This window comes from Nicotiana tabacum, chromosome 14 (assembly GCF_000715075.1).
Source record: "Nicotiana tabacum cultivar K326 chromosome 14, ASM71507v2, whole genome shotgun sequence".
Classification (NCBI taxonomy): Eukaryota; Viridiplantae; Streptophyta; class Magnoliopsida; order Solanales; family Solanaceae; genus Nicotiana; species Nicotiana tabacum.
Genome location: NC_134093.1, coordinates 96,402,528 through 96,414,332, shown reverse-complemented (window position 1 = coordinate 96,414,332; position 11,805 = coordinate 96,402,528).

Sequence of the window (11,805 nt, the reverse complement as noted above, 5' to 3'; positions counted from 1 at the left end):
GAGTCTGCACACCCCCAGTGAGCGCGGTTGATTTTATTGAGGGATGGATCTTCCCTGGACATGGATCTTGTCCGAAATATTTTATACCTGGAGATGGATTGTTTCCACGGGCCGGATTGGCCTTCCTCGATATTGAGTGACTGATGATCAGTGATGTATCTATTCCGGGATGGATCTTCCCTGGGCCGTATGGGCCATATACAGTACCGAGTGGTTGAGCATGATGAGCGAAAAGTATGAGACATGATTTATCTCTGAGATACATGGCATTGGCATTCACACATGACATACAGGCATAGAGATGCATTTTTCCTCATGTTGTACGGTATCACGTTATTCATGACTTTTTTTACACACATTGATATGTGGGCATAGAGAGGTCTTTCACCCTTGCTATCTAGAAAGAAAATGAAACATCTTATTTATTGTGGAAAGGATATTTGGAAAAATTACAGTTTTCAAACTTACTCATATTTTGGAATTTTCGGTAAAAGAAAGCATGACTATTTTCTGGAACGAGCTGAGCATTTTACTTCTGAGATACATCTTTTATTACTTGTATTATGCTGTTATGAACTGTTGTGGGATATTGGTATTGGACCCGGCCTTGTGTTAGCTCGTCACTACTTTCAACCTAGGATTAAGTTTGTTACTTATTGAGTACATGGGGTCGGTTGTACTCATACTATACTTTTGCACCTTGCGTGCAGATGTTAGTTGTTGATGTTGCTGTGTTCGATGGGATTTGGATTGAAGATGTACCTGCGTCCGGTTTTAGTTGCCTCTTGTTCGTGGTAGCTTTAGATCTATAAAACTCTATTTATGTACTTTTCAAACAGACTACGTACATATTTTATTTCCGTTTTGTAAACTCTATTCTTAAAAGCTCATGATTTGTACTACCAATTCTTGGGGAATGTATTAGATTCAAATACTTCTTTACTTAATTGCTTTATTAATTGTTATTTGAATTGGTTAGTGGTTAATTGGCTTACCTAGCGGGTTGGGTTAGGTGTTATCACGACTAGTCAGATTTTGGGTCGTGACAAGGTGGTATCATAGCTCTAGGTTCATAGGTTCTACAAGTCATGAGCAAGTGTCTAGTATAGTCTTGTGGATCGGTATGATGACGTCCATACCTATCTTCGAAAGGCTACAGGACATTTAGGATATACTTCCCATCTTTCTTTCCTTAGTGTGCGACATTGATTCAGCTTGAAGTGTAACTCTTTGAATTCCCTCCACGCATTCGTGTGCGCACGTGAGCGCTCGGTGTCAGTTGTGCATCAACGGCTTGTGATTCCATGGAAGAGGTGTGAGAGGTGATTTCGGTATGCTGATGATTGGCCGGGTTTTGACTGTAGCTTGAGCACAGAGATGTTTATTATGTGAGCACGTGCTTTTGGACTTATATGTCCGGTAGCGTCCCTATGAGTGGTATTTGTGGCTCAATGAGCAGTTGGATGGATATATAACGAGTATGATATGACTGTGGAAAGTATTCAGATTGTTCGAATGTGACGAAAAGAGTTTGATTGAGATGTAAATTTGGTGCTTGATTTCCGTCTTGATTTGACGTATAGTCTCGAGTTATGGGTGTGTTGAAGGATCTTTTCATGTTGTTTAGTTGGGGAATTAAGAAGATTTTCATGTCGTGATATAAGTTCAGACTCAGGAGGATTAAGGGGTTGCATAATAGTTATGACTGTAGAAGGGTATAGAAGGATGTCAGTTTGAGGCTAAGCAGGTGGGGTATCTCCTGCGGGATGTCCTGAGGTTGTGCGATCCCTACGTTGTTTTGTTGAGAGTTCTCTTTTACCAGTGAAGTATATGTAGTGCAATTTGAATTTAGATTGCTTGTGGAAGCTGGCTTGACTATTACGAGGATGAATACGAGATTTTCAAATGATTGAGGTATTATATGGCTTGCGTTACATGAGCTTAGGAAGGATTTAGTTAAATTTCACTGCGAAATTATGGCAGTAATAGAGTATGGGCATTGTGAGTTATTGTGTGCTCTGATCTATGGCTTGGATCCAAGTGAGGGAGTCTACTATGGATAAGTTGATGGCACGGTTATGTGTTGAATTGGTTTCAGTTTAAGGCATACTGGTGAATCAGTTATGACTGGCAGAGATTGAGTTCAAGGATGACTCGAGTAAAGGAATTTCTGGATATGGGTTGTATTATTTTTCTGGGCATATGGGAAACACTGAATGATTGAGTTGTTATCCGTAAAGAATGTAGGGTGCATGGAGTAGGGAATTCACTCGGTTGCTTAGAAGTGTGGATTACTCCTTAGTGTGTTGGTGTGCAAATGGGGCACAGGTCGTTCGGTATATTTGATCAGTTTAATTGAGATTTGAGTGGAGTGGATGACTCTAAAGAATGGTTCTAATGGATTCAAGATTTATATGTAACAATTGGGAATCTTCAGGATGTGTAATTGGCTAGAAACTGAGATTAATATGGGAGGGTGTCAAGACTTTTGGCATTTCTATATAATTATGGATTCTACATATCAGAATCAGGAAGGTGAAGGTAATAGCTTTAGATTCGCAGGAAGTCTCTTCAGAGTAAGTATTTTGGTCGTAGTACTTCTGGGATACATAAAGAGGGAATTCAGCGGCTTATAAGCCTTAGGGCAGTGTGATCCTATGCTAAAGTTCGTGGGGCAAGTTTTGGTCAAGGTTAGTAGTGTTCTAGCAAGGAAAGGTATCAATTCTAAGGCAACTCAGAAGGAACTCAGAGAATGAGGACAGCTTGGTAACGGGTTGGATTAACACGGTAACGTATGTAATTGGCTCTTTTGGTTCTTATGATGTAGTGAGTTTCTACAGGTGTTTTGTGGAAATGCTCTTGGGGTTTTGGCGACCTGCGTAGCTTAGTTGAGTTAGAAGGATTCAGTCTTGATGGGATGGTTTTGTGCAAATGGGATTCGGAAGTTCTTGATGGTTTCTACCACTGTTAGAGATGTATGTTTCCTACTGGCATGAGAAGCATATGATGTATAGTGATTTTCTCCTGGATGGAATCAAATGGAAAGTTCTTGTCTTATTAAGTATGCAGTTTCTTGTGACTCGGAGCGAATTACGAAGTTATCATATTTTTTAGATGATGGCATAGTATATACGGTGTGTTGGGTAGGATTGAGATTTGCATGTTTAAGGTCACGGTTCAGTTTTCAAGGGGAAGTCATGGATCCTTAGGCATCACGGACGGTTTCAAAAGACTAGGTAAATGATATTACTATTTGGTATTGCTTGATGAGGGTGTACATTTCAGAAGGGGGATTGTGTTTTGATTTATGGATACTTCATTGGCATTGTGGCACTCTCCTGGTTGGTCGACGGCTGTTATTCAATTTTGCTTTGTGGCACAGAAGAATTTTAGGAGTATTTCTCGTGGGATGAGCGTGTATGAGAGATGTGTTAGATATTCGGGCGGTAGATTTGAGATCGGATATGGTGATTCGTGTGTTCTATGGATTTGGAGACTAGGAGTTCTCATGAGTAGATTGTTTCATGGTTGTGGACTGTGAAAACATAGCCAAGGTTAGTCAGAAGATAGTATGTATTGTGGTTCAGTTATTGTGGACTTTCGGATGGTTATTTATCTATTGTGGGTGACGAGAGTTGATTTGGGGTTCATTGGTAGGCCCAATATGGATGTGTGTTCTGTACCGAGTCGAATTGATTGGCTCCATACTGCTATTGATGAAGGATGTGCTATTCGGTTGTTGTTGAGCCTATTCGTATTCTGAAATGGTCTGTGAGTTACTCTTCTATGCTACGAGGAGTCGTGATTCGTTGGTTATATGCGCATATGGTGCGGTTCTATTTGAGCTTTATATCGGGGTTTGAGCGGGATGATTATTTGGGTATTGCATGATAAATTGCGAGTTGGCTATATTCTTTCCGGATTGTGGTATTGTGTTATTTTCTCTCTGTGGTCATGGTAATGCACTTTGGGTACTTGATATCGAATTTCGCATAGTTATTGATTTTGAGTAGGGTGGCTCGAGGTATATAATATGGACCAGCATTTGGATAGGGTCACGCGTTGTAGCGGAGTTGTATTGGGGTATGATCCTTTGTGTGAGATTCATGTGTTTTGGTTTTGTGGTGTGTGATGGGTTCTTAACATTTCGTTAGGGTGGCACCCGTTGAGTTTGCGGAACGATTCTCTTGTTTGAGTCAATTCTCCATGTTTGGATACATTTGGAATGTTGCTTATTGGTGCACGGATTGCACAGGTTGTGACTTTAGATTGTATAGAGGTGTCATGTCACTAGAGTGATTATGTTAGATGGGATGAGGTCATCGTACTAGAATGGGTGCTATCAGATCTTATTGTGGTATATTTGGGAGGATATTGAGGCTGATCGGCTTAGAATTTGCTATAGTTCCTATTGAAGGAGAGAGAGTTCTACAACTTGTGGATCTGGCGAATAGTTATGAGTTTCTGCGTGTTTCTTTCATTGTTGGCAGTATACTAAGGTGTTAGAATGAGGCTTTGTTTGATAAGAGGTTTATTACCGACATTGGGTTGTTTTGAGCAGCTGTTGTGATTAGAAATTATCGCTATGAGTGTTTGGGTTATGTGGTATATCATGTGATTTCATCTTGAGTTATGGCTATGGCTCGATATAGCTTGTTCGGACTTATACATTGTGTAGGAGCGAGCTTCCAATCTTATAGAAAATTTCAGATGTGGGAATTGGATTCTAAGGCTTATGGGCTAGGTTGGATTTAAGAAATTCCAGTTATGTTATGTTATCAGACCTATATGAGATAGGGTGACGTGGGATCACCCCCGGGTATGTGCATGGTAAGGTTACACGGCGATTTGATGGCTTTTGGAACAACTCTGGGCATGTTCGAGGACGAACATATCTTTAAGTGGGGGAGGATGTAACGAGCCTATCGGTCGTTTTGAGCATTTGCACTTCGCTCAGTTGTTTGAGGGCGTGAGTAGCTCTGTATGATGTATTATGACTTATGTAGACCGTCGGTTTTGATTTTCAGGTTATTCGGAAGTGATTTGGAAGAATGATTCTCAACTAAAAGCTTTAAATTTGAAATGATTGACCAAGTTTGACTATTTAGAATTTGACCTCGGATTGGATTTCTGATAGTTCTGTTAGCTCCGTTGGGTGATTTTGGACTTAGGAGCGCGTCCGGATTGTGATTTGGAGGTCCGTAGTTGAATTTGGCTCAAAATGGCGAAAGTTAAAATTTTGGAAGTTTGACCAGGAGTGGACTTTTTGATATCGGATTCGGATTGTGATTCCGGGAATTGGAATAGCTTCGTTATGTTATTTGGGACTTGAAGCAAAATGTGAAGTCATTCCGGATTGATTTACTATGTTTCGACACGAGTTATTGAATTTGAAAGTTCAAAGTTCATAGATTTTGATTTGAGGTGCGATTCGTCATTTCGATGTTGTTATGCATGATTCGAGGCCTCAAGTAGGTCCGTGTTATGTTATTGGACTTGTTGGTATATTCGGGCGGGGTCCCGAGGGACTCGGGCGTGTTTTAGATTGATTTCGGATCATTTTCTTTAATGTTGCTATTGCTGGTTCTGGTGTGACTGCATCTGCGACTGGTTTGTGCAGGTGCGATAGTCGCAAAAGCGAGAAGAGGAGTCGCAGAAGCGAGAAGAGGCTGGGTGAGGTAGACCGCATATGCGTAAGGCTTCGCAGAAGCGGAATTTAACATTCGCATGTGCAGGGATTTCTGGGCAAGGCTATTTTCGCAGAAGCGAAGTTTTTACCGCAGATGCGACTATTTGTCCGCAAATACAGAAAGTGCTGGGCAGAATTCTAAAAATCGAGGGTCTTGTTCTTTCTTCATATTTTGAGATGTGAGACTCGGATTAAGGCGATTTTTGAAGCAAATTTCATCACAAGGATTGGGGTAAGTGTTCTCTACTCAGCTTTGATTACATTTCATGAATCTATCTTCATTTTTGGCAATTAGTTGAGGAATTTTAAAGAGCAAATTGAGGTTTTGGCCAATAGTTTCATAATATTAATTTTTGAGTTTTGAATACCGATGTGGAGTCGGATTTGATTGAAACTAGTATGGTTGGACTCGTAATTGAATGGGTTATCGGATTTTGTGAGTTTTGTCGAGTTTCGAGGTGTGGGCCCCACTTTGATTTTTGGCCGGATTTGGGATTTGATGTAGAATTCGATCTTTATCATTTGTAATTGCTCCCTTGGGCTTTAACTTATGTATCTGAGTTGCTTTTGTCTAGTTTTGAGCCGTTAGGAGGTTGCTTCGCACGTGATGGCATTTTTGGAGCATCGCTTGGCTTGCTCGGTGTTGGAATTGGCTTGTTCAAGGTAAGTAACTCTTCTAATATTAGTGCTGAGGGTATGAAACCCTGAAATACGTGTTATATGATTTGTGTTGAGGTGACGCACATGCTAGGTGACGGGCGTGTGGGCGTGTACCATGTGAATTGGGACTCTGTTATTTCCATGGCACTGAATAGTGGCCCTATTTTTGTTGATATCCGTATTTTCACCATGTGATAAAGTAATTGAGCTGTCAATCATGCTAGATATCATGTTTAGGCTTTATGCCGATATTGTTGGGACCTATAGTGGTCGTTTCTTGCTGTCATCTCACTGATTTCATTGATATTTTGTACTTAGTCATATGCATGCATTCATATCATATCTCAGTCTCAGTTGTTATTTATTTATTGATACATCATATCATTGTTGTCGGGCTAGTTTCATGACATTGTGAGCCTGTGAGTGAGACTGGAGAGATTGATGACTGAGTGAGGCCGAGAGCTTGATTATAAGTGATAGTTATGGAATCGGGCTGCACACCGCAGCATGCTACATTGATTTATGCCTGGATCTGGCTTATGATAACGCTTGGGCTGTAGGAGCCCCTCCGGAGTCTGCACACCCCCAGTGAGCGCGGTTGATATTATTGAGGAATGAATCTTCCCTGTACATGGATCTTGTGTGAAGCATTTTATACCTGGAGATGGATCTTATCCATGAGCCGGATTAGCCTTCCTCGGTACTGAGTGACTGATGGTCAGTGATGTATATATTCCGGGATGGATCTTCCCTGAGCCATATGGGCCATATATAGTACCGAGTGGTTGAGCATGATGGGCAGAAAGTGTGAGACAGTGAGATTGAGTACTCTGAGAGCGTGAGTACATGATTCATCTCTGAGATACATGGCATTGGCATGCACAAATGACATACAGGCATAGAGATGCATTTTTTCTTATGTTGTACGGTATCACGTCATTCATGAGTGTTTTTTACACACATTGATATGTGGGCATAGAGAGGTATTTCACACTTGCTATCTGGAAAGAAAATGAAACATATTATTTATTGTGGAAAGGATATTTGGAAAAATTACAGTTTTCAAACGTACTCGTATTTTGGCATTTTCGGTAAAAGATTGGGTTTTCACTAAGATACTTGAAAAGCATGACTATTTTCTGTGAACGAGCTGAGCATTTTACTTCTGATATACATCTTTTATTACTTGTATTATGTTGTTATGAACTGTTGTGGGATATTGGTATTGGACCCGACCTTGTGTTAGCTCGTCACTACTTTCAACCTAAGGTTAGGTTTGTTACTTATTGAGTACATGGGGTCGGTTGTACTCATACTACACTTCTGCACCTTGCGTGCAGATATTGGCTGCAGATGTTGTTGTGTTCGATGGGAGTTGGATTGAAGATGTACCTGCGTCCGGTTGTAGCTGCCTCTTGTTCGTGGTAGCTTTAGATATGTAAAATTCTGTTTATGTACTTTTCAAACAGACTATGTATTTATTTCATTTTCGTTTTGTAAACTCTATTCTTAGAAGCTCATGATTTGTACTACCAGTTCTTGGGGAATGTATTAGATTCAGATACTTCTTTACTTAATTACTTTATTAATTATTATTTGAATTGGTTAGTGGTTAATTGGCTTACCTAGCGGGTTGGGTTAGGTGCCATTACGACTAGTCGGATTTTAGGTCGTGACACCGCCATTTCCTGAACTTTGTTTCCTAGTACTATTATTTGGGTAAATTGATTTTCAAAGTGAATTTACTGTGTTGAGTCATTACCGCCTGCCCTGCTGAGTTGTTAGTAATATGGTGATTTAAAAATAAAAGAATGAATATCATGCTACCTTGCGTGACTTCTAAATTAAAACTCGCCATATATTTCGGTATTTACTATTTCTAATAGTTGTAATATTTTATTTCAATTGATTTCTCAACTTAATCTTCTTAACCTGTCTGAGGTTTTTATCTTACTTCAAAAGGAATTGTTATTATGATTTAATTTAATAAATCATATATTAAATTCAATAGCTTGTTCAATATTGTATTTTATTTAAAAAATATTATTTTTCTTCACTCAAATAATTTCTAAAATAAAATCATCTTTCTCACGGATTTCCTACCTGGTCTAGAAACTGAAATTTTACCTTGTGATGTATAAATAAAATCTCTGGAACATCTTAATTAGCATTTGACACGGATATTATGTATCGAGTAGCACATGGGTTTTGCCGTGCAAAGTGAGATGAAAAGATGTGGGCACAAGGTGCCATGTGTGTTAGAGGTTTGGAAGTTGTGATTTATGATATGTGATTACGAGCATTGGAATTGTTGGAATTGTGTATTAAAAACGATTTGATTGGTTGAATTGACACCGTTTTCCCTACCTGAGTACATTTATACTTCATCCGTACCCCAACTATGTTATTTCTCGTTGCCATTCGTGTTCCCCTTATCGTTATTATTGATTGTAATTTGATTTCTTTCTGCTATTGGCATTACTCTAATATTCCTTCCTTGTTAGCTTTATGTCATATCATGCACAGGTTTATATTCTCGGTAGGTGTCTTGACCTGGCCTCGTCACTACTCTACCGAGGTTAGGCTTGATACTTATTGGGTACCACTGTGGTGTACTCATGCTACACTTCTGCACATCTTTTGTGCAGAACCAGGTACTTCGGATCGAGTTGGTTTTGAGACTTATGCTTGGTGTGATTGGAGACTTCAAGGTACACCTGTCGGGCGTTCGCAGGCTCCGAAGTCACCTTTTAATTGTATTTATTTCCATTGTTTCCTTTTGTTCCATAACAGTGATGTATTCATTATGTATAACTACTCCTAGAAAGGCTTATAACTTGTACTACCGGTTTTGGAATTATAAATTGTACAGAGATTTCTATTTTGAAATTGTTCGGTGTTAGTAAATATTGTCGTCATTTCTGTTAATGTTAGGCTTACCTAGTTTTAAAGACTAGGTGCCATCACGACTCCTTTGGAGGAATTTTGGGTCGTGACACAAATGGAGTACGTACACCAAATCAACGGTCACATCTCAAGTTTGGAAAATTCATGAATACGCGGTCTTCTTATCAAATATTTCACACGATTATACCGAGGCGAACGGCTCGATCCCATAAGAGTGGTATTATAGAAATGCCGAGGCGAATGGCCCGATCCCATAAGAATATGATACATGATATTGCCGAGGCGAATGGCGCGATCCCATAAGAATATGATACTGTCGAGGTGAACGGACCATTCCCATAAGAATATGATACTGCCGAAGTGAACGGACCATTCCCATAAGAATATGATACTGCCGAGGTGAACGACCCGATCCCATAAGAATATGATACTGCCGAGGCGAACGTCCCGATCTCATAAGAGTGTGGTACATAGTCCTGCCGAGGCGAACGGTCCGATCCCATAAGAGTGTGGTACATAATCCTGCCGAGACGAACGGCTCGCCCGATTAATTAAATTATAACAATCCCCAACTCCATTTGAAAAGTCAACCCTCAGGCTCACGTGCCCGGATTCCAAAAATTTTCAAAGATAAACATTACCCATGAAATCATGAACTCAAATATATAATTTATTCCTAATTCCATTTCCAAAATTGGGATCAAAATCCAAAAATACCAATTTCTAGGTTTTTCTCTTAAAATCCCATAATTTCTATAAATTTTCATGTTTAAATCCGTATATAACTTATGTATTTAACTTGCAAGAAGTGAGAATCACTTACCTCATATTGCTCAATGAAAATCTCCTCAAAACAGTTCCCCAAGTTCGGCCAACCAAAGTGAAAAATGAAAGAAAAGAGCCAAATCCCGTCTTAAATCCAAATTTGCCTAGAAAATCCCGCTTCTGCGGTTCCATGGTCACTTCTGCGACAGCCGCTTTTGCAGCATAAAGCTCGCGCCTGTGAGAACCCAACCCAAGTCGCCGACGGCATCTGCGGTCCCCGTAGCGCTTCTGCGCTCACGCTTCTACGTCACCTCATCCGCAGGTGCGGTTCTGCTTTTGCGGCAACTTGACCGCATCTGCGGTCCCAGCCCTTTCCAACAAAATCCGCTTCTGCGCTTGACTAGCCGCTTCTGTGGTGTCGCATCTGCAATCCTTTTTCTGCAGGTGTGATTGCATTGGTACTCAGGCCCTTCAGGAATACAATAAGGTTTCAAAATGATCCGCGACTGTCTGAAACACACCGGGGCCCCGTCCGAACTTATCAACAAGTTCCATAACATAATGCGGACCTGCTCGAGGCCTCAAATCACATCGAACAACATCAAAACTATGAATCGATGATCGAAACCCTTCTTTAAACTTTCAAACTTTTAAACTTCGTCGAATGCGTCCAAATTATACTTAAGCATCTCGGAATGACTCCAAACTTTACGTGCAAGTCATAAATCACCATATGAACCTATTCCAAGGCTCAGAATCCCAAACAGATATCGATAACACCAAAGTTCACTTCAAGTCAAACTTATGAATTTCTAAAACTTTCAAAATGTCAACTTTTCACAATAAACGTTGAAATGCTCCTGGGCGACCCGATACTCAATCTGAATATATGCCCAAGTCCAAAATCATCATACGAACCTATTGGAACCTTCAAATCCCGATTCAGAGATTATTTACTCAAACGTCAAACCTTAGTCAACTCTTCCAACTTAAAGCTTCCGAATTAAAAATTTTCCATCCGAACTTCCCGAAATTCAATTCCGACCACACGTACAAGTCATAATACAAGAAGTGGAAATACTCAAGGTCTCAAATCGCCAAATGATGTACTAGAGCTCAAAACGGCCGGTCAGGTCGTTACACGTGCCTTAATGTGTTTTGTCGTTGTTGAGATGTCAACCTGATTTTCAAGATTTCTACCAAATAAAGTGAATCATTATCACAACTCACACACCTCACAATCACATGCTCTCTTAATTTAAGAAGAGTTTGATTATGCAATTGGAAAACTAATACTCCCCCGTCTCATATTATCAGCCGTGGTTACTAAAAATAATTGTCTCAAATTATTTGTCATTTTAGAAGTTCAAGACAAAATTGATTATCTTTTCTTTTTTATCCTTAGTACTGTAATAATTATCCTTGAAGACTACAAACACCTCTAAGTATGGATAACTTTATTCAAATACCAATAAAAAAAGATTAAATATTAAGACGTGAATAAGGGTAAAGTAATCAAAATCCCATCATAATTAATTTTTCTTAAGGGGCATGTACAAGAGAATCATATCAGATAATATGAGACGGAGGAAGTAGCTCGTTACTTATAATTTTTTCGTTTTAATTTATACGAGTTAGTTTGATTTGGCATGGAGTTTAAGGGAAAAAAAAGATTCTTAAAGCTTGTGATCTTAAGAACTTACAGGGTAAAACCTTTGTGAGATCAATTATATTTGTGTGAATATAAAACAACAACAACGACCCAGTGAAATCTCACTAGTGGG